The following is a 23,065-nucleotide window of genomic DNA, read 5'->3' on the forward strand; positions in this document are numbered from 1 at the left end:
TCCCTGGGATGAACCCTACCTGGTCATGGTGAATGATTTTCTTGATGTGGTTTTGAATGCGTGTTGCTAGTATTTTGTTTAATAGTTTTGCATCCAAGTTCATCAGAGATATAGGCCTGTAGTTTTCCTTCCTTGAACTGTCTTTATTCGGTTTGGGTATTAGTGTGATGTTGGCTTCATAGAATGTATTTGGGAGAGTCCCGGTTTTTTCTATTTCCCGAAATAGTTTGAGTAGTATTGGGATTAGTTCTCCTATAAAGGTTTTATAGAATTCACTTGGGAAACCATCTGGTCCTGGGCTTTTCTTTGATGGTAGGCTCTTTATTGCTATTTCAATCTCTTTGATTGTTATTGGTTGGTTTAAGTGTTCTATATCTTCTTGACTCAGTTTAGGAAGGTTGTATTTATCTAGGAAGTTGTCGATTTCCTCCAGATTTTCCATTTTGTTGGAGTATAGTTTTTCAAAGTAGTTTCTGATAATCCTCTGGATTTCTATGCTGTCAGTAGTAATGTCTCCTTTTTCATCCCTTATCTTCATAATTTGGGTTGACTCTCTCTTTTTTTTAGTTAGGTTGGCTAGTGGTTTATCAATCTTGTTAATTTTTTCAAGAAACCAGCTTTTGGTTTTGTTGATTTTCTGTATTGTTTTTTTATTCTCTATTTTGTTAATTTCTGCTCTAATTTTAATAATTTCCCGTCTTCTGCTGGCTTTGGGGTTCAATTGTTCCTGCTTTTCAAGGGCTTTGAGGTGTGTCATAAGGCTATTTATTTGAAGATTTTCTATTTTTCTTATGTGAGCACTCAGTGCTATAAATTTTCCTCTTAATACTGCCTTCAAAGTGTCCCAGAGGTTTTGATATGTTGTTTCTTTATTTTCATTTGTTTCTAGAAATTTCTTGATTTCACCTCTTACATCTTCTATGACTGATTCTTCATTCAGAAGTGTGGTGTTCAGTCTCCACATGTTTATGTTGTTTCTCTGGGTCTTCTTATAGTTGATTTCTAGTTTCATTCCATTATGGTCTGAAATGACACAGGGAAGTATGTAACATTTTTTAAATTTGCTAGTGCTCATTTTGTGTCCCAGGATGTGATCTATTTTGGAGAAGGTTCCATGAGCAGCTGAGAAAAATGTAAACTCTGCTGTAGTTGGGTGAAATATTCTATATGTGTCCAAAAAGTCCATTTGGTTAATGGTGTTCTTTAGTTCTGAGACATCTTTACTGACCCTTTGTCTGGAAGATCGGTCTAGTATTGTGAGTGGTGTGTTGAAGTCTCCCAGTATTATTGTGTTGGGATTTATGTGTGGCTTCGTGTCACAAAGAGTTTGATTTATGAAAGTAGCTGCCCCTATGTTTGGGGCATAGATGTTGATTATTGTTATTTCCTCTTGCTGGACTATTCCTTTTACCAGTAAAATGTGACCTTTGTCTCTTCTAATAAGTTTGGGTTTGAAGTCTAACTTGTCTGATATCATAGTTGCTATTCCTGCTTGTCTTCGAGTACCGTTAGCATGGATTACCTTGCTCCAGCCCTTTACCTTGAGTTTGTTTCTATCTTTACTTGTGAGGTGTGTTTCTTGTAAGCAGCAGATGGATGGATTCTGGCTTTTAATCCATTTTGCCACTTTATGTCTTTTTATTGGGGAGTTGAGGCCGTTTACATTCAGTGTGATTATAGAGAGATAATTTTTAATTCCCAACATGTTAAGATCTTATTTCTGTTTGAGATACTGTTTATTCTTCTTTGCTTAGTTGTCTGCTGGATGGGAATTCTTGTTTCTTTGGTTCTGGCGTGAATTACCCATTTCCTCTTTGCAGTTAATCTCCTTGAGTATTTTCTCTAGCGCTGGTTTTGAAGACATAAATTCCTTCAGTTGCTGTTTGTCATGGAAGCTTCTTATTTCCCCATCTAATTTGATGGATAGTTTTGCTGGGTAGGAAATTTTTGGCTGGAAGTTGTTTTCTTTCAGAGTTTGGAATATGTTACTCCAAGCCCTTCTGGCTTTCATAACTTGGTTTGGGAAGTCTGGAGTGATTCTAATTGGTTTGCCTCTGTATGTCACATGGCCTTTTGTTTTTGTTGCCTTTAAGATTCTCTCCTTGGCTTCCACATTAGTCATTTTGACAAGTATGTGGCGTGGGGATCCTCTTCTCTGATCCTGTCTAAAGGGAGTTCTATAAGTTTCCTGGACCTGTGTATCGACCTCTTGCTCTATGTTTGGAAAATTTTCTGCTATTACTTCCTTGAAGAGATTGTTGATCCCTTTGGTTTCACCTTCTTTTCCCTCCTCTATTCCAATTATTCTTAGGTTAGCTCTCTTGAAATGGGCCCATATTTCTTCAATGTCAGATTCCTGCTGTCGGTTTTTTTTTTTCTAAATTAGAAACTATGCGTTCATTTTTAGAATGATCATCTTCAAGTAGCGAGATTCTATTCTCCATGTGGTCTAATCTGTTGTTTATACTTTGAATTGAGGCCTTTACTTCATTAATTGCATCCTTTATCTCTTTTTGACTCTCTCTAAATTCTTTTAGAAAGTCCTCTATTATTTCTAAAGTTATTTTCCTAATTTGATCTTCTAGAGATCTTTGGGTTTCTGTGTTATCAGATTCTGATGTTGTGGTGTTGTTGGCATTCACTGCTCCATTGTTATTTCTCTTTCCCATGATTTTGGAAGTTTGTGCCTTCTCTGGGTTCTTCCCTGAGTCAGTACGAGTTCACTTAAGATGCTCTGGATCTCTAGTCTATGGTATCTCAGTCACCACTACTCCTTTACTGTGTTGTATCACCAAGTCTCAGACCCAGGGAGTCAATCAAGGCTGCTTAGACCGTGGGGGGTGCCAAGTTGGGCGTTCTCCAGTGGGGAGTTGTGACTATGGTATGATATCTCTGCCACTGCCACTCCCCCACTGGGCTGCACTGCTAAAATCTCCGACCCAGGGAGACTATCTGCACAAGTCCCTGGGAGTGCAGTACTGGGATTTCTCCCCTAGGGGCCGCAATTTGACTCACGGTTGTTGAGTGCGCTGATGGAGCTGTAGTGAACTCGGTGGATTCGCTGCTGCCGCCACTGGCAATATGGCACCACTGCCACACCCTCGGCCGTGATGCGGCGTATTTCTTCTCTGGTTTTGAACTCTGCTCTGAGTCCTTGCGAGTTGTGTTGCGCCCAGCCCTTGGGAGCTTTAGATGTTCCCTGCACCAACAAAACTGCTGACTGCCGCCCGGCTGTTCAGCACCTGCTCACCTCGGCTCGCTGTCCACCCCTCCTCTCAGGCGTCTGGTGGCTGGTTGAGTGGGTTGGTCTAGGGCCATCTGGTGAACTCGCCGCTGCCGCCAACAGTAAGACGCTGCTTCTGCATCCTAGGCCGCGAGGCCAGAGTACCTCCTCTCTGGATTTGAGCTCTGTTTTGAGTCTCCCTCCTCTCTGGAGCCTGGTGCTGCTAGGGGAGATGTAGGCCGCGCCACTCCGGCCTCTCTGCACCGCGGCTCTGGCTGCTCCGCAGCACGGTTCTGGCCGCTCCGGCTGCTCCGGCCGCTCTGCACTGCGGCTCTGGCTGCTCTGCACCGTGGGTCTGGCCACTCTGGCCGCTCCGGCCATTCCGCAACGCGGCTCTGGCTGCTCCGGCTGTTCTGGCCGCTCCGCTCCGGCTGCTCTGGCCGCTCCGCTCAGCTGTTCTGGCCACTCTGCTCCGGCTGCTCAGGCCGCTCCACTCCGCGGCTCCGGCCACTCCGCGCCGCCGCTCCAGCCAATCCGCGCTGCAGCTCTGACTGCTCCGGCTGTTCTGGCCGCTCTGCTTGGCTGCTCTGGCCGCTCTGCTCAGCTGCTCGGAACCGCGACTCCAGCTGCTCTGTACCGCGGGTCTGGCCACTCTGGCCGCTCCGGCCGTTCCACGCCGCGGCTCTGGCTGCTCCGGCTGCTCAGGCTGCTCCGCTCCGCGGCTCCCCCCAATCCGCGCTGCAGCTCTGGCCGCTCCGGCTGTTCCGGCCGCTCCGCGCCGCGCGGGCACGGCACTTCGGGCTGGTTTTTTTCTGGTGACTTGTTTTTCCAGCCCTTTTTCTCTGTCCCTTGTATTTACCGTTTTTATTTCTTTGCTGTGGTGTTTTCTGGCTCTGAAAGGCGCTGGTTTTGAGGTAGTAGAGTTGGATTGTTAGCGGGACTTGTAAGTGCCGCTTTCCTCCATCGCCATCTTCCCGGAAGTCCCCTATTTTACATTAAGTTAGAATAATTATGTAATATCTGAGGAAAGTTAAGTACAGAAGATCAAATTATGTATTTCTGAGATGTGCCATGGATCACCAACAAGCTTTGTAAAGATAAATTTGGAAAATCTAGGAATGAAGAATAGATATTCTATAAAATTTGAACACAAACTTTAAAGGCAATATGTTATAGTTGTCAGTAACATTATAATTTATTAAATGTTGATATATTTCTTTATGCCCTAATAATTACTTTATTTATATATGAAGAAATAAGTAATATTTGTGGACCATGACTGGATTAGGTTAGACTGTGAAACATGAAGTTTCTCTCAGAAAAAATGGCTTAAGCCTGAATATTGACTTGAAGCAGAATATAACCATGGATCATTAATATCAAGAAAAATTTCCACAAACTCACATATTTCTATGTTTTGGTTACTTATCAGTATTCATAAGGTATTAGTATAGGAAAATAGGTCCTGATAGTCTCAAAATACTCTAGTCCTAAAGATATTGATTATCCTACTTAATCCTCACAAGATATGATTTTGTGTCAGATTATATTATAATGCTAATTTGTGCCAATAATTTCTTTGGTTCTGAAATTTGTAGCTATCTTTCCTGAATTCCACTTTATCTAAGAATGGGGTGCATTAATGAACATAGAAGGAATAATTCTAAACAAAATACTAGCTATACACAAAATACTAGCTATACACATTCAAAACCATATCAAGAGAATTGTATATCATAACCAAGTTGGGTTCATCCCAGAAAAGCAAAGATGGTTCAACACATGCAAATCAATACATGTTATTCATCACATAAGTAGAACTAAGAACAAAAACCACATGATCATATAAATAGATGCTGAAAAAGCATTTGACAAAATCCAACACCCATTTATGTTAAAAACTCTGCAAAAAATTGAAATAGAAAGAACATATTTCAACATCATTAAGGCAATATACAATAAACCCAAAGCCAACATCATATTGAATGGAGAAAAACTGCAAGAATTCCCTTTAAAGTCAGGAACAAGACAAGGATGCCCATTATCTCTACTACTTTTCAATATAGTCCTTGAGACTCTTGCCACAGCAATAAGACAAGAGAAGAAAATCAAAGGAATTCAAATAGGAATAGATGAATTAAAACTATCCTTATTTTCAGATTATATGATTTTTTATCTAGAATGAACTCAGCCAAAAGACTTCTGGAGCTGATTAACCAATCCAACAAAGTTGCAGGATACAAAATCATCCTAAAAAAATCAGTTGCTTTTCTTTATGCCAAGAATGAATCCATAATGAAAGAAATAAAGAAAACTATTCTATTTACTATAACCTCTAAAGTAATAAAATACCTAGGAATAAACCTAACAAAAGATGTAAAAGATTTCCACAGAGAAAACTACAAAATATTAAAGAAAGAAATTTAATACCTTGGAAGATGGCAAGATCTCCCTTTCTCATGGATAGGCAGAATAATTATCATCAAAGTGGCCATTCTGACAAAAGTGATCTATAGATTCAATGCAATTCCCATTAAAATACCAACAACATTTCTCATAGTCCTGGAAAAAGCAGTTATGAAGTTTGTATGGAGAAGGACAAGACCTAGAATACCCAAAGCAATTCTCAGCAACAAGAGCCAGGCAGGAGGCATCACAATCCTGGACTTCAAATTATACTATATAGCAATAGTAGTAAAAACAGCATGGTATTGGAAAAACAATATGCAGACTGACCAGTGGAATAGAATAGAAGCTACAGAAACAAACCCACACATCTATAGTCAATTGATCTTTGACAAAGGGGCCAAACTCATACGCTGGAGAAGACAGCCTTTTCAACAAATGGTGCTGGGAGAACTGGCTATTTATTTGTAGATAATTGGATCTGAATCCTTACTATCTCACCATGCACAGGAATCAACTAGAGATGGATCATAGACCTGGAAATTAGACCAGAGACTGTGAAGTTATTAGAGAAAGGCATAGGATCAACAATCCAACATATAGGCACAGACTGTAACTTTCTCAACAGGCTCCAAAGCACAGTAAATTAAAGCAAGAATTAACAAGTGGGATTGCATCAAACTAAAAAGTTTCTTCTCATCAAAGGAAACCATCAATAACCTAAAGAGGAAGCCTACAGAATGGGAAAAGATCTTTACCAGCCACTGCTCTGATAGGGGACTAATATCCAGAATATATAAAGAGCTCAAAAGACTCTACACTAGCAAAACAAACAACCCCATAAAGAAATGGGCAACTGAACTGAATAGATACTTCACAAAAGAAGAGATTCAAATGGCCAATAGATAAATGAAAAGATTCAACATCACTAGCCATCAGGGAGATCCAAATCAAAACTATGCTGAGATTCCATCTAACCCCAATCAAAGTGGCAAGCATAAAGAAATCAAATAACAACAAATTCTGGCAAGGATGTGAGGAAAGAGGAACTCTTTTACACTGTTGGTGGGAGTGCAAACTATTTCAGCCACTATGGAGATCAGTGTAGAGATTCCTTAGAAAACAGAGAATATATCCACCATTTTATCTGGCTATACTACTCCTGGGTATCTTCCCAAATGGATTGAAATCAAAGAACTACATTAACATATGCATACCCATGTTCATAGCAGCAGTATATATTAGCCAAAATATGGAACCAACCTAGATCTGCATCAACAGATGAATGGATCACAAAATTATGGAAAATACACACAATGGGATTCTATTCAGCTATAAAGAAGAATAAAATAATAGCATTTGCAAGAAGATGGAAGGAACTGGAGAACATTATGTTAAGTGAGATTATCCAAACACAGAAAGAGAAGGAACATATGTTTTCTCTAATATGCCCAAGTTAGGGAGTAGTCGTAATACTACAGGGACTCCAGAAAATATAAGGGAAATCTCAGCAAAACTGAATGAAAGGATAGGAGAGGAAGGAAGCTGAGGTTGTTCAATGGAGGAGCTACATCTGAATATGTTTAATAGTATAAATATAGCATGGTTAACCTGAACAGTCTTTATTAGGAGGGGGAGGGGCACCAAGCACAATCTAAATGTACACCATTTTCAATATGTTCCGCATATAAATAAAAAATATTTTAAAAACCAAAAAATTTAAAAATTAATTTTTTCAATAAAAAAATTTTATTTACAAATATACCGATGATACTTCAATATAATACCCTATAATCACAATATTTCATCTAAAATGATTTTTTTCTTACTCTCCTATCATTTTTAAATTAATACTTTATTCACAAATTGCATGTTTTTGTTTCCAGAGTACCAAAAAGCCAACTATAGGTAATATAATTTATAAGTGGACTTATCAATATAGATAGATACCATACAGCTAAACCTAAACATAGTTTTCTGAGAATAGTAACCCTTACTGAAATTTTTGTTCACATTTTAGAAGCTGCACAAAATATTGTAGAACAAGGTTATATTTTGAATGGCTTTTAAAATATGTTTATCAAATAATCTCTGGAAGTCATTATAACCTTGATTATTTTTGTCATTTTTTTCTGATACCATGTTAAGTGATGTCCTAGACTATAAAATCAAACATGCTAATACTAGTTTGTTTATTTATTTATTTATTTATTTATTTATTTATTTATTTATTTATTTTGGTGGTACTTCTTCCTAGAAACTCTTCTACCTCCGGGACAAACTCTCAGACCTATTTTTTATATTTTTTTATTTGGAAACAATAAAAAGCACGGCTGGCTTTGAACCTGTGTGATCCTCCTATCTCTGCCTCCCAAGTATGGGAATTACAAGCATGTGCCACCATGCCCGGCCTAGCTCTAGTTTTTTATCCAAAGAAAAATAAAATAATTATTTGTGACAAGTTGACTTATGTTCCCAGTTTATTATTCTTAAATTAGGTACAAATAACAATATTAGATATTGTTCTATTTACATAAAAGCTTGTTTAAAGTAGATCACAACTAAATTTTCTTTCCATAAAACTATGTTTTACCATCTATTTCATTTCTAGTTCTGTGTTTAAGCATAGCATCTCATCTTTTTTGTACTTAAATAGGAAAATATTTTAAAACTTATTAGTAATATCTTTCATAAGACTGAAGTTAACTCAAACTATTTTGTGTACACAATATATTGGATATAAGTATATGTGATATAATGGATATAAATATATTTCACAATATATATGATATATAAATATTATCATCAATATATATATAACTGTATGCCTATGAAATTTTAGGAAAATAAAGTACATTGCAAAAAACTGTAGGCTTATATTATTTATGAAAATGGACTAAAAGCTGCTAATTTTTTTTAATCTGCTAAACAAAATACTGCTAAACAATGCCCATTCAAAACCATATTAAAAAAAGTCATACAGCATGACTAAGTAGGGTTCATCCCAAGGATGTAAGGCTGGTTCAGCAAATAAAAAAAAATCCATGTAATTCATCAAGTAAACAGACCAAAAATAAAAATAACATAATTTTAATAGATACTAAAAAAGAATTTAATAAAATTTAATGCACATTTATGCTAAAAGAATGCAGAAAATGGGAATAAAAAGGATTTATAAACATTATAAAGGCAATATACAATAGGCTCACAGCCAACATCATAGGAGCAGCAGGAAGAAACTGAGAGGGTTTGCCCTACAAACAAGAAAAGACAAGGATCTTCATTATCATTACTTCTTTTTAATAAAGTATTTGAGACTCTAGCCAGAAAAATAAGTTGGGAAAAGAAAATCAAAGGAGTACAAATAGTAAAAGAAAAACTAAAACTATCCCTATTGGCAGATGATATGATACTATACTTAGAAGACCCAAAAAATTAACGAAAAAACTTATAAAACTGATCAACAAAGTCAGCTGTCTGGATACAAAATCAGTCTTAAGAAGGCTAAGACAAGAGGATCACACAGGTTTGAATCCAGCCTCAGCTATTTAGTGAGGCTCTCAGCAACTTAGTGAGATGCTGTTTTCAAATGAAGTATCAAATAGGTCTGGGAGTATAGCCTGGAGGTAGAAAAGCCCCTGAGTTCCACCCCCAGTACCACACACACACAAAAAAATTAGTTCTAAAAAATCAGAAGTTCTCCTATATAATAACCATAAATCCACTGAAAAAGAAACACTTCCACTCAGAATATCTTAAAAAACAAACTTAGAAATAAACCTAAACATGAAAGTAAAAGACCTATACAAGGAAATTTATAAAACATTGAAAAAGAAATCAAAGAAGACCTTACAACATGGAAAGAGAATCTTTCTTTCTTTTGGATAGGCAGAATAAATATCATGAAAATGGTCATTCTTCCAAAAATGATCTACAGATTCAATGCAATATCCAATAAATTACCAAGGTAATTGCTCACAGACATAGAAAAATCAGTTTTAAATTCATTTGGAACAATAAAAATCCAAGAATAGCCAAAGTAGTTCTCAGCTACAAGAACCATGCAGGAGGCATCACATTACCTGACTTCACACTATACTATGAAACCATAGTATTAAAAAAAATGTATGGTCATGGCACAAAAGCAAACACATGGAGCACTGGAGAAGAGTAGAAGACTCAGAACCAAATCTACACACTTATATCCAATGGATTGACACAGGGGTCAAAATTATACACTGAAAAAAGATAGCCACTTTAACAAATGATATTGGCAAAACTGGTTAACCATATGCAGAAAAATGAAAATAAACTCCACTTTCTCACCCTACAAAAGAGTCAATTCAAGATGGATCAAAGACTTGGAAATTAGACCAGAGACCTTACTGCTCCTTTAAGAGAGCATAGGTCCAACACTTCAAAACATAGGCATATGTAAAGATTTTCTCAAAAAAACCCAAAGGCACAAAAAAATTAAAAGAGTAATACATGGAATTACATTAAATTGAAGATCTTTGGTACAGCAAAGGAAACTATCAAGAACCTCATCCGAGAGCCAGCAGACAAAATGGGAGAAGTTTTTTGTTAAGTACTCCTCTAATAAAGATTAATACCTAGAACATATAGAGAGCTCAATAAACTCACCACTAAGAAAATAAATAACCTAATAAAAATTTACAAGTGAACTAAATAGACACATCACAAAAGAGGATATTCAAGTGGCCAATAGATGTATGAAAAAATGTTTAAAATCATTAGCTATAGCCAGGCATGGTGGAGCACCCCTGTAATCCCCATACTTGGGAGGTGGAGACAGGAGGATCACGCAGGTTCGAAGTCAGCCGTGCTGGCTTAAGAGACCCTGTTTCAAAATAAAAATATAAAATAGGTCTGGGAGTATAGCCTGGAGGTAGAAGGAATTCCAGGAACCCAAATACCACCAAACAAACAAACAAAAATCGTCAGCTATCAGAGAGATGCAAATTACAACTACCCTGAGATTTCACCTAACTCCAACTAGAATGGCAATCATTCAAAACACAAACAACAAATGCTAGCAAGGGTATAGAGAAGTGAATACTCTTGTACATTGTTGGTGAGATTGCAAATTAGTGCAACTACTTTTGATAACAGTATGGAGGATCATAAGGAATGGAAATAAACTTAATATATTACACAGAAATACCACTTCTGGGTATTTACCAAAAAAGGGGGGGGGGGTAAGGCAAATTACCTAATAAATGCATGCATAGCTATCCTTAGAGCCACAAAATTTATTTATTTTTTATTGGTGCAATGTAATCATATATCACATTGGAATACAAGACTTGAGAGGATATACAATCACACATCATCCAGTTAGCCCTCATCCAGCCCCCATTCCATTCCCTCCCCCTCCCTCAATCCCATGCTTGTTTGGTGATTAACTTTAATACATTTGTTTATGTACCTAATGCGTTTTAAAGAGGCTCCATCCTCCCCTATTTCATACCCTCTGATTTGTCACCTTAGTTGCTTCACTATAGGGCCCTTTCTATAGCTCAACCTCTTCCTGTTGCCCCTTTCCTCCTAGTTTTTGCTGATTAGAAGAAGCATCTGATTTTTATTTTCTGCAATATTTCTCTGTGCATGCCATATTGCAAGTACCGATCCCACTCTGACGGCTCCAGTAGTGGCCTGGCTACCCCGTGGACTGATCCAGACCTCGCTGGCTCAAACAGCAACCTTGCCTCATGGGAGGCCCTGATTCTGGTCTTGCTGCCCCTGACACCAGCCTAACCCCTCAGCTGGCTCTGATCAAGGCCTTGGAGGCCCCAGTAGCAGCCTTTCCTCACAGCAGGCTCCTATGCCAGCCATTGGCCCCAGCACCAGCCTAACCCCTTGGCAGGCTCCGATCCCGGCCTCGGAGGCCCCAGCACTGGCCTGGCCTCACAGCAGGCTCCGATTCTGGCCTCGCTGGTGCCAGAACTGGCCTAACCCCTTGGCAGGCTCCAATCCCGGTCTTGGAAGCCCCAGCACTGGCCTTGCCTCACGGCAGGCTCTGATGCCGGCCATTGGCCCCAGTACTAGCCTAACCCCTTGGCAGAAAGCCACAGAATTTAAAATTGCCAAACTAGCTGAATATGGTGGTGCATGCTTGTAATCCTGTGCTTGGGAGGTGGAGACAGGAGGATTGTGGAGTTTCTAAGCCAGCATGCTGGCTTAAGAGACCCTGTTTCCAAATAAGAAAGTATAAAAGTAGGTCTGGGAGTGTAGCACAGAAGTAGAAGGGTTTCCAGGAACCCCAGTACAAAAAAAAAATTGCCAAACTACAGAATCAGCCAAAACTTTTATCAGCAGATGAATGAATTACAAAACTATGAGATATGTACACCAAAGAATATTACTCAGCCATGAAGAAGAAAAAATGTATGTCGTTTGCAGGGAAGATGATGGAATGGGAAAACATTAAGCTAAGTGAGATTAGTCAGTCTCAAAAAGTAAAAAAAAATGGATTCTCTCTCTAACATGCAGAAACTAAGGAGAAACTATAGGAGAAACTAGATGAAGGAGAAATTATAGATCAGCAAATAAAGTGATCTGAGGATGATGAGAGGGAAAAAATTAATTTTCTAATGTATGTGGTATAAATCCCCAAACATTTCAAAGTCAATCACTAAGCCAAACAAAAAAAAGGATAGAGGAGGGAAGAAATGGGGTGAGATTTGGGGAAGGGATAAATGAATGATGTGTGCATGTATGCCTCTACCATTTTGTATCCTATTAAGATGTTTGACTACAATGCACTAATTAAAAAAGAGAAAGAAACAAAAAAAGGCTTTTAGTAAAATTAAGCAGTCAATAAATGAATTAAAGATGCACTAGAAGCCATTTATGGCAGGCTAAACCACATTTAAAACAGAGTGTCACTCTTAGAAGACAGTTTGTTTATAACTGAAAACACAGTAAATAATATAGAGAACACAATACAAAATGTGACCAGAACATCCAAAAAGTATAGAAAAATATAGAACACTTCAACTTATGGATAATAGGCATTGATGGATATTTTGTAGCACAAGCCAAATGTATCAGAAACCACATCAGAGAAAATATCTTAGAAAATTTTCTTAACATAGAAAAGATTAGGAAACCCACATACAAGAAACATTCAGAACACCATCAAAACAAAATCAAAGAAAAACGTCCCCATGTAATGTAGTTATCAAAGTGAATAACCTAGATGTCAAATAAAGTTTCTTAAAAGTATTAAAAACAAAATTTTTTCAGAACACCAAGACAAGATTAAAGAATGATTTATCATGCCATGTCATAATCAAAATGACTAACATATAGGCTAAAAAATAATTCTTGTACCAGTGAGAACAAAATAAGAGGTGACACTCAGAGAAAAAACAATAAAACAATTACTCCACACATCTCAACCTAAGTCATGAAAGCCAGGTGGAGCTGGTACAATATAATTTAGACCTGGGCAGAAAACAATCTTTAGCTATATCCAGCAAATATATCATTCAATATTTATGAAGAAATAGAAATTTATTAGACAAGAAAAAACTAAAATAATTTAAGACTACCAAACAAGTGCTGGGAAAAAAAAATTTTTTTCCAAAAAACTCAAAGAACAAAGAAGAAAAATGAAGCAAATACCAGAACCAAAAATGGGGTAAAATTCACCAGATGAGCAGCTGAATAAAAGAAAAATAAAATTTACATCTAACATAAAAGAGAACTCGAAATGACAGGAAAAAATCATACCCCAATAATAACAATGTCAAAAGTCTCAACTACCCAATTAAAAGACATAGACTGGCAATATGGATTAAGAAACATATCTGCATTAAGTGCTGTTTACATGAAACTTACCTTACATCCAAAGATATCTATTTGCTAAACTTAAAAGGATGGAAAGTTACACTATAAAAATGTAGACAAGTAGGGATAGCAAGACTGATATGTGACAAAACAAAACTTATGATAAAACACATCAGAAGGGACTAAGCAGGTCACTTGTGTGTGTGTGTGTGTGTGTGTGTGTGTGTGTGTGTGTGTGTGTGTGTGTGTGTGCTGTGTGGTACAGGAACATTCTACCTCCAAGCTGTACCCCCAGCCCTATTTTTTATTATTTATTTTGAAACAAGGTTTCCCTGAGTTGCAAAGGGCCTCCCTAAGCAGCTGAGGCTGTCTGTTAACTGTGATCCTTCTGTCTCAGCCTCCCAAATGTTGGAATTACAAGCCTGCACCACCACGTCCAACTGAGTCACTTATTTTTTATAAAAGGAACAATCTAACAGGAAGATATAATGATAGTAAATAAATATGTTTCAAATGGGGATGTACCCTCTTTTGTAAAAAATTTTTGAGAAATCAGATTGTAAAAGGACCCAAATAAAATAATATTGGGAAACTTCAACATACCACCTACTTCACTAGATTGATCTCGCAGGCAAAAAAACAAACAAACAAAGAAACAAAAAAACATTAGTAGAGTTTTCTGACCCAAAGAACACTATAAACCATACATAATATCTCAACCAGCAAGCTATATACAGAATATCTCAACCAACAGCAACTGAATACACATTATTATTGGCAGCTCATCAATCTCCAAAGTAGACTACATCCTAGTCTACAAAAAAACTACTAGCAAATTTAAAAAATGTAATACAATTCCCTGTTCCTTCTAAGATCACAATAGAAAGAACAAAACATTACATGAATATATGAAGATTGAATGACATAATCTTAAATGAGGAATCAATTAGAGAAAAATAAGGAAAGCATAAAAATTACTATAATTAAGTAAAAATATAGACACAATGTACAAACTTCTATGAAACACTTTGAAGACAGTTTTAAAAAGAACATTATAGTATTCAGTTCCCTCACAATAAAAACAGAAAGCGATCACATAAACAATCTAAGACATACCTTAAGGAACTAGCAAAACAGAAAGAGTCGAATCAAAAGCCAGCACTAGGCAGAAGATAATTAAAATTAGAGCAGAAATTAATGAAATAAATAACAAAAATAATATAAAGGATAAACAAACAATAATCCCATTCTTTGAAAAGATTAGAAGATTGGAAACCCCCTAGCCAACCTAACCAAAAGAGAGAAGCAAGCCAAATTATTAAAATCAGAAATGTAAAAAAAAACATTACCACAGACAGTGAGGAAATTCAGAGGATCATCAAAAGTATTTTGAAATTTTATTCTAATAATCTAGAAAACATGGAAGAAATAAACAGAATTTTTAGACACATACAACTTACCTAAATTGAACCAAGAATTGTGGCAGACTGGAAAAATACTAAGCACACCTCCTGGAGGCCTACGTGACCTTTTGAGAAGTGATATAGATCAACTGTACCAGGAAGGAGCCTGCAGCTAGCAGCAAGAATTTTTACAACACTGTTGCCTCCTCCCCTCCTCACTTACTTCCTTCTTTTACTCTTCATATAAACTGCCGCTTATCACTAAAATAAACAGACCTTGATAGGATTATCTACTTGGTCTTGGTCTCTCTTTCTCGGCCATTTATATTTACAGATTGGGGTCCTCCTCGCCCCCCGAATTACTTGTCCCGTGGGACGGGACAAAGAAGAGATAGAAAATCTAAACCTACCAGTAGCATGCAAAGATATGGAAACAACAATAAGTCTTCCATCAAAGAAAATTCCAGGTCCAGATGGATTCTTAACTGAATTCTACAAAATCATTACAGAAGAAATAAACCAAATACTTCACAAGTTATTTTGTAAAATTGAAAAAAATTAAATCTTCCAAACTCCTCCTATGAAGTCAGTATAAACTTAATACCAAAACCAAATAAAGTTGTCAAGAAAAAAAAATACATACCTATAATAGTGAACATGATGAAAATATTCTAAACAAAATATTAGCCATTCACATTCAAACCACATCAAGAAAATTGTACACTATGTCTTACGTGGATTTTTTGTTTAGTATTTATTTATTATGTTTTAACATATGCAAATGAATACATGATACATACATAGAACTAAAGGCAAAAATTGCATGGTTGCTTCAATAGAAACTGAAAAAGCATTTGAGAAAAAGAAACAACCATTTATTAATCTTAAAAAACAGAGAATTGGAATAAAAGAAACATACCTCAATATTATTAAGGTATTATACAAAAAACCCAAAGCCATGCCAGACATGGTGGCACATGCTTGTAATCGCTGCACTTGGGAGTCTGATACAGGAGGATCACGCAGGTTCATAGCCAGCCTCGCTAGCTTAAGAGACCATGTTTCCAAATAAAAATATAAAATAGGTCTGGGAGTATAGCCCAGAGATAGAAGTGTTTCCAGGAATCCCAGTAACACAATAAATAAATAAATAAATAAATAAATAAATAAAGCCAATATATTGAATGGGAAAAATTTTCAGGAATTTTCTTTTAAATCAGGAGCAAGACAAGGATGCTCACTATCAACATTCCTTTCAATATAGTCCTAGAGACTCTTTCTAGAGCAATAAGACAAGAGAAGAATATCAAAAGAATTCATATAGAAAAAATTAAAATATCTCTATTTGCAGATGGCATGATTTTATATTTAGAAAACCTTAAAAGTTCTTGCCTTCAGGAAACTGAGAGTGTTGATGTCTTCATGTACAAGTTGATTCAAATAATATGGATTATATAGAGGAATTAAAATAGAAAATGGAAGAATTAAAAGAAAGTAAATATAAGCTAGACACAATGGTACATGCTGTCATTTCAGTACTTGAGAGGATAATACTGAGAGATTATAGGTTTCAGGGTAGGCTCTGGAACTTATTGAGACCCTAAAAAACTTAGTAAGATTATTTCAAATTTTTAAAGTTGAATAAATAAAAAATAGCTGAGGAGTAACTTGGAGGTAGAATGCTTCTGTGTTTAATTCAATCTCTAGTACCAAAAAAACATAAGAAAATGAGATACAGGTAGGTACAGATTGAAAAGAATAAACGGAAGACAAGAAGTAAGGAAGGGAAAAAGAAAAGGAGGTAGAAAAATTCAATGTAAAGTGCTTATTGATGAAAAATAATGGCATACTATTAGGAATGTTTCTACACACTTCAAGTGAAGTTAAATAAAAGGGGCACAATTTTAAATTTATACATTTCTTATAAAAAGTGATCTAGTCATATATGAGTTAGTTCACCCGATTCTTGGATTACTAAATATACTGTGTCATCTGATCACAAGGTATTATTTTATTATACAGATCTATGTTTTTTTTTTTCCCATGAGAAAAAACCTAGCTGAAAAAATATATCTATTTGACTTTTCTACTCCTTTAGCATCAGGCACCTACTTTGTAAATCAGAGGCTCATTATGCATACTCAAATTGTATTTTTTATATCTAAAGTTTTTCTATGTCGTTTTCTCCATAAACTTTGGGATTTGCTTTTATCCCCTAAAAACCCACTTTCATAATTAAGAATATTAAATTCCGGCCGGGCGTGGTGGCGCACGCTTGTAATCCCTGCGCTTGGGAGGCAGAGACAGGAGGATCGCGCAGTTTCGAAGCCAGCTGTGCTGGCTTAGGAGACCCTGTTTCCAAAAATAAAATAGGTCTGGGAGTGTAGTCCAGAGATAGACGGGCTTCCAGGAACCCCAGTACCACCAAAAAAAAAAAAAAAAAAGAATATTAAATTCCCTACTACCCACTTCCCATGATAGAATAATTTACTATTCATATTTGATGCTTTATATTTTTCACCACAATATTTTAGAATAAAATCCATACTATAGCCTCTTAGAGACTGAGCCATTTCACTATTCACTTTATTTTATTTTGTGCCTATAACTCTTTATCTAAATATATTTATTGAGTTTGAAAATCTTTATAAATTACCTTTTATGATATTACTAATAATAAACATCTAAGCAACTGAAGTTTCTTTATCACTTCATGGTTTAGAAAATCTGTGGCTCATTTAAGTAAGTTCATCAAGCAGATGCTCTTGCTGTAATATTTTTTACTTTTATTATCTGATGATCAATGCAAATAAGCCCTGCTTACTTCAAATCTTTAAGTACAAAATAAATAGACTGCAGCTGTGGGAAACAGTGTTAAAAGACTCAAAAGTAAAAAGAAGCAGGATATTTACTTTAAAGGTATAAAAGTGTCATAAAATGTATATTCTAACCTGATCAATCCACTGGTAGCTGTATATACTACTGAGAGGTGTTGGGAACTATATAACAGTACAGCATGGTTGAAGAAAAAGGTCAGAGGAGAGCTTTTTCACAATATTGACTTCTGGCTTCCAGACATTATTCAAATTCCCTTGCCATTCCTTTCTACCGTGTTCTGCCTCATTTTGATCTTAAAGCAATGGACCCAGGCATTTCTGCCATCTCTGAGAGTGTGAGTCTAATAAGTCTTTAATCATCTAAGTTAGTTGTCTCATTTATTTGTCACACAGAAGAAACACTGACCAACAAAATAATATACAAATGAAAAGAAAGCCTATGAAAATGCATTTAATGTAATTAGCTACCAGACAAATGTAAATTAAAGCACAATAATATACCAATAAGAGTGTGTTGGAATGATTAAAACTGTTATCAAAGGATGGTATGTACAGAAGCAAAATTTTTTTACTTTACTCTTCAGAATATAATGTCACCTAGGAATTTTTTTTCAGCTTTATTAAGTCTTTATTACAAAATTAGTAGAAAATAGGAAGAAAAGAAGAAAAAGCAGTGTGCTTGGGGCATGCTGGAGAGTCTTAAAGTGGAACTCTGACCCCTCTCCATTCCTGGCCTTTATTTTTTTATATTTATTTATTTATTTATTTATTTATTTATTTATTTATTTATTGGTGGTACTGGGGTTCCTGGAAGCACTTCTACCTCCGGGCTACACTCCCAGACCTATTTTTACATTTTTATTTGGAAACAGGGTCTCCTAAGCCAGCGCACGTGGCTGGCTTCGAACCTGCGCAATCCTCCTCTCTCCGCCTCCCAAGCTCAGGGATTACAAGCATGCGCCACCACACCCGGCTTATTCCTGGCCTTTAAATAGACACTGTATTTGGTATGTTCTTATCAGCATTAGCAAGGAAATGGGTAGTAAATTATTTCTTAGCCAGTTGGTTTCTCTTTGCCTCCAGACAGTGCATTTACTAACTGCAAAGATTAATTTTTAAAAAGTAAACCAAAGCAACAAATAACAACCTATTATAAAACCCCAAAACTCTCTTCTGACATTAATCCCAGAGGTATAAAAATTCATGTTTAAACAAAAAGTTCAGACTATATATTTGGCAGCTTAATTTGTAGTTGGCAAAACAGGAAAATATATATATATATATATATATATATATATATATATATATATATATATACTTTTCAATACTTAAAAATTGTCAGTAGGACTGCAAATTAGCACAGCCACTATAGAGATCAAGATTGAAAATGATATTATCATATCATTTCAGACCCAGCTATACCACTCCTGGGTATCTTTCCAAAGGATCTGAAATCAATATAGAGATACATGAGTAAATAATAAAAATATGCACTGTAAAATTTTATTAATATAACTGTTGACAAAGTTATAGAAATAGAAAAAAATCGATAATTACTGGCCTTTGCCAGTAGTTTAATGAGGAATTGAGATGGGAACATGGAATCTGTGAAGTTATTGCAATGTTCTGCATCCCTCTATAGTCATGCTACATTAATGACAAAATGACAAAAGCTTGGTTGTAAAAGTGTAGTGATAAGTAATTTAGAAAAACATCATTACAGGAAATTGAAAAAGAATGAGTTTTCTCTATTTTCTAAATTTAAATTGCAAGCAAATCTACAATTTTTAAAAATTAAAAATAGTTTTAATATAAAGATCAAAAAACTCAAGAGGAGAAAACAGAAAGAAAATGAAAGCAGCTGATGTTTCCAGAAAGTTCAGCATTCAATAAAATAATTTTTTAAAAGAAAAAGAAATAGATTAAAGCCAGATATTGCGATTTCTCCTGCATTGGTTTTGTTCCTGAAAACAACAAAACAATTGGCTATTCTGTTTTTTTTTTTTTGCTCCAAATGAACTTAAGGATTGACTTTTCTATGTCTATGAGGAATTATCTAGATAATTTAATGAGTACTGCTTTGAATCTGTAGATCAGTTTTGGAAGTATGCTCATGATGATATGGTTGATATACAAAAAAGCTTCTAATTTGTTTAAGATTAATTTTGTATTCATACACTTTCCTGAATATGTTGATTACTTCTATAAGCCTTTTGCTTTACTGTATTGGGTCTTGTAAGTATAGTATCATGTCATCTGCAAATAGTGAAAGTTTTAGTTTTTTTTTTGTACTCCTTTGATTTTCTTCTCTTGACTTATTGCTTTGGCTGGAGTCTCAATCTTGCCTTATTTCTCTGGAAAGAGTCTCAAGTACTATATTGAAAAGAAGTGATAATAGCAATCACTGTCTGGTTTTGTTTTTAGAAAAAATTCTCACTGTTTTCCCCCATTTAATATGATGTGATTCAGCAATACCACTTCTTGGTATCTACCCCCAAAAATGGAAAACCAAACTAACAAACTAATTAATATATATATATATATATATATATATATATATATATATATTCATAGCTACACAGTTTACCATTGCCACACTATAGAACCAGACAAGAGGTTCATCATCAGCAGATAAATGTACACAATAGAATATTACTCAGTTATAAAGAAGAACAAAATTATGTCATTTACAGTGAAATGGATGGAACTATAAAACATTACGCTAAGTTGGATTAGTCAGCCACAAAAAATAAGAAATTGAATGCTCTCCCTAATATGAAAAAGCTAGGGAAAAAATGGGTCATAGGAGGAACTCTAGACAAAGAAAAAGAAACTCTAAATAAGAAAATAAGGTGACCTGAATGAGAAGAATGGGAAGGGAAAAGAGGTAAATTTTTTAATGTAAATGATGTACATTCACAATCATATCAAAGTCAGTCACAATTCCAAATGAGAAGAAGGGAGGGGGAGGAAATAGAGTGGGAACTGGTTCAGTGCTAAATGGTGATGTGTGCATGTATGCCTCTACCATCTTGTGCTCCATTAAGATGTATGACTACAATGTACTAACACAAAAATTTAAAATATACAAAATAAGTAAACAGAAAAATACATTAAATTTACAGAAAAAATACAAAAATGTATCATTTCAATAGATGAATAAAAACATTTGATAAAATTTAGCAATTTTATGATTAAAAGCTATGATGAAATTATGTAGAGAAAGAATAAAACAACATAATAAACATCATATACACTCAATATAATACTGAATGGGAAAAATTTAAAAATTGTTTTCATAGTAAATGAATAAGACAACCATGTCAATTTTTACCACTTTTATTCAATATAGTGCTGAAAGATCTGTCAGGATCCAGCCCGACAGCAGCAGCGGGGCTTGACGAGATGATGAGTACCGATGGGCTGATCACCACACGGAGCCAGGAGATATGTCAAGCAAGATCTTGTTTATTTCTCTTCAAGCAATCATATATAAAGCACCAAACCACAAGGGGAATTCCCAGGGGAAACAGCCTAGCCTATCGGAATAAAGATCACTAGCGCATAGTTCCCAGCCAATCCCAGGCCAGTACATGAGCCATTCATGTGTGCAGAAAACTCCTTTAAAGGTAAAAAGAGAAAAACTGCTCAGTCTCCCCACCCATAATGAATGGGGAAACCACATCTTTGTAGCTTCCTCCAGGCACCATCTTAACCCCTTTTCTGCTGAATCACTTTACTTAAAGTTTTGCCTTAGGTTGCAGGCCGCTCAGGCCGAGGGAGGCTGCATCTTGTTAGGCAATGTATGGACACACCCCATCATATCTCCCTTTTTCTTTTCTTTTATCGGGACTGGGCCTGTCTTAGGTTGTCCCCATCGAGTACCAGGGATTACCCGTCATTGGATAGCACAGATCTATGCTGTATTTCCTGTCTTAGGTTTCCATGGCCCCTGGGGATCTTACCCGTCATTGGCCACCAGCCCTTTAACATGCTGCGATTTTCCCCATCTGGGGAACTTGTAAGGCAGGAGAGGGGTGGTCATATTCAGAGTGCCAATCCTAAGATTTATTTTTTGGCTGGCAAGCCTTTGGTAATGTACTTCTATTTGGTTGATTTTAACAGAAATTGAACTAATCTATTAAAATCACAGGGGTCTATGATGCACAAAACTATGATAAACAGCAAGGGGCCCAACAAAGGAAGAAAATAGGGCAAAAGTCCATGAAAGCTGGTCCAGAACGGATTCTCCTGAAGATCTCCTCGCCGCGTCTCCAGATCATGTTGGAGCTGCTTAATTTTATCTTGTTCCTGCAAAAATAAGCAGATGCCTCCCTTTTTGGCTGTTAATAAATCCAATACCTGTCTTTTTGTGATACTACATAGGTTAGGGAATCTAATTGGGCTTGTAAGTCTCAGACAGTTTCTAAGACATCCTTAATACCATCAATCATTTGGAGGGAGTTTTTCCTGTGTAACTCAAAGGCCACCCCAAGGCCAGCTGCACCCATGGCAGTTCTGGCAGTAATCCCCAGGCCAATTAAGAGGGGGATGGCTTGTACTGCTCTCCTTTTTCGCCCTCCCCAATCAAAAAGGGTGGGATGGGCATTGGTTTCTCCCCAAGGATAATATTTATATCAGGGAGCAGGGAGGCAAGGGTGCTAAGGCCTGTCCACGATGGGGACAAAGACCCATATACAATGCTGTCGCCACAAACAAAAACTAACCTGGGAGGGGGACAAAGATTTTGGGAGGGAGATTCAACAGTAATATTTATAGAGCAAAAACTTGAATCATCAACGTTGGGTGCCCAGTAACAGGTATTATTTATTGATATTTTAAATGGCTGAACGAATGATGGGAAGGACATAGAGCAATTGGAGTGATCTAGTTTTGGGGACTCCTCTTGATTAATTAGGGCAAAGGGCCGAGGTGGTCTGGCTCGAAGATAAAGCCAAAAATCTCTAGCTACTCTGATGGAGGAAAGGGGAATCTCTGTGGTCCAATGCCTATAAAAAAGGGAAAGGTTGGAATCTTTTGAATAATTTAAAATATTTAGGGTTAATAATGCATTTCTTAATTGATCATGTTGGGGTAGCAACACCCCCTTTTGTTTTTGTAATTGAACCTTTAGGGTATGATTATATTTTTCTATTAAAGCTTGTCCTTTTGGGTTATATGGAGTGCCCATAGTGTGAATAATTTTCCATAATTGTAGGAAGGAGGTGAAATAGTGACTAATAAAACAAGGGCCATTATCAGTTTTGATTTGTTCAGGAATACCAAGAATAGCAAAACAATGAAGAAAATAACTTATACCATGGTTTGTCTTTTCACCCGAATGAGCTGAGGCCCAATCAGCCCTGGAATAGTTATCTATG

The sequence above is a fragment of the Muscardinus avellanarius genome (assembly GCF_963383645.1).
Source record: "Muscardinus avellanarius genome assembly, chromosome: 8".
NCBI lineage: Eukaryota > Metazoa > Chordata > Mammalia > Rodentia > Gliridae > Muscardinus > Muscardinus avellanarius.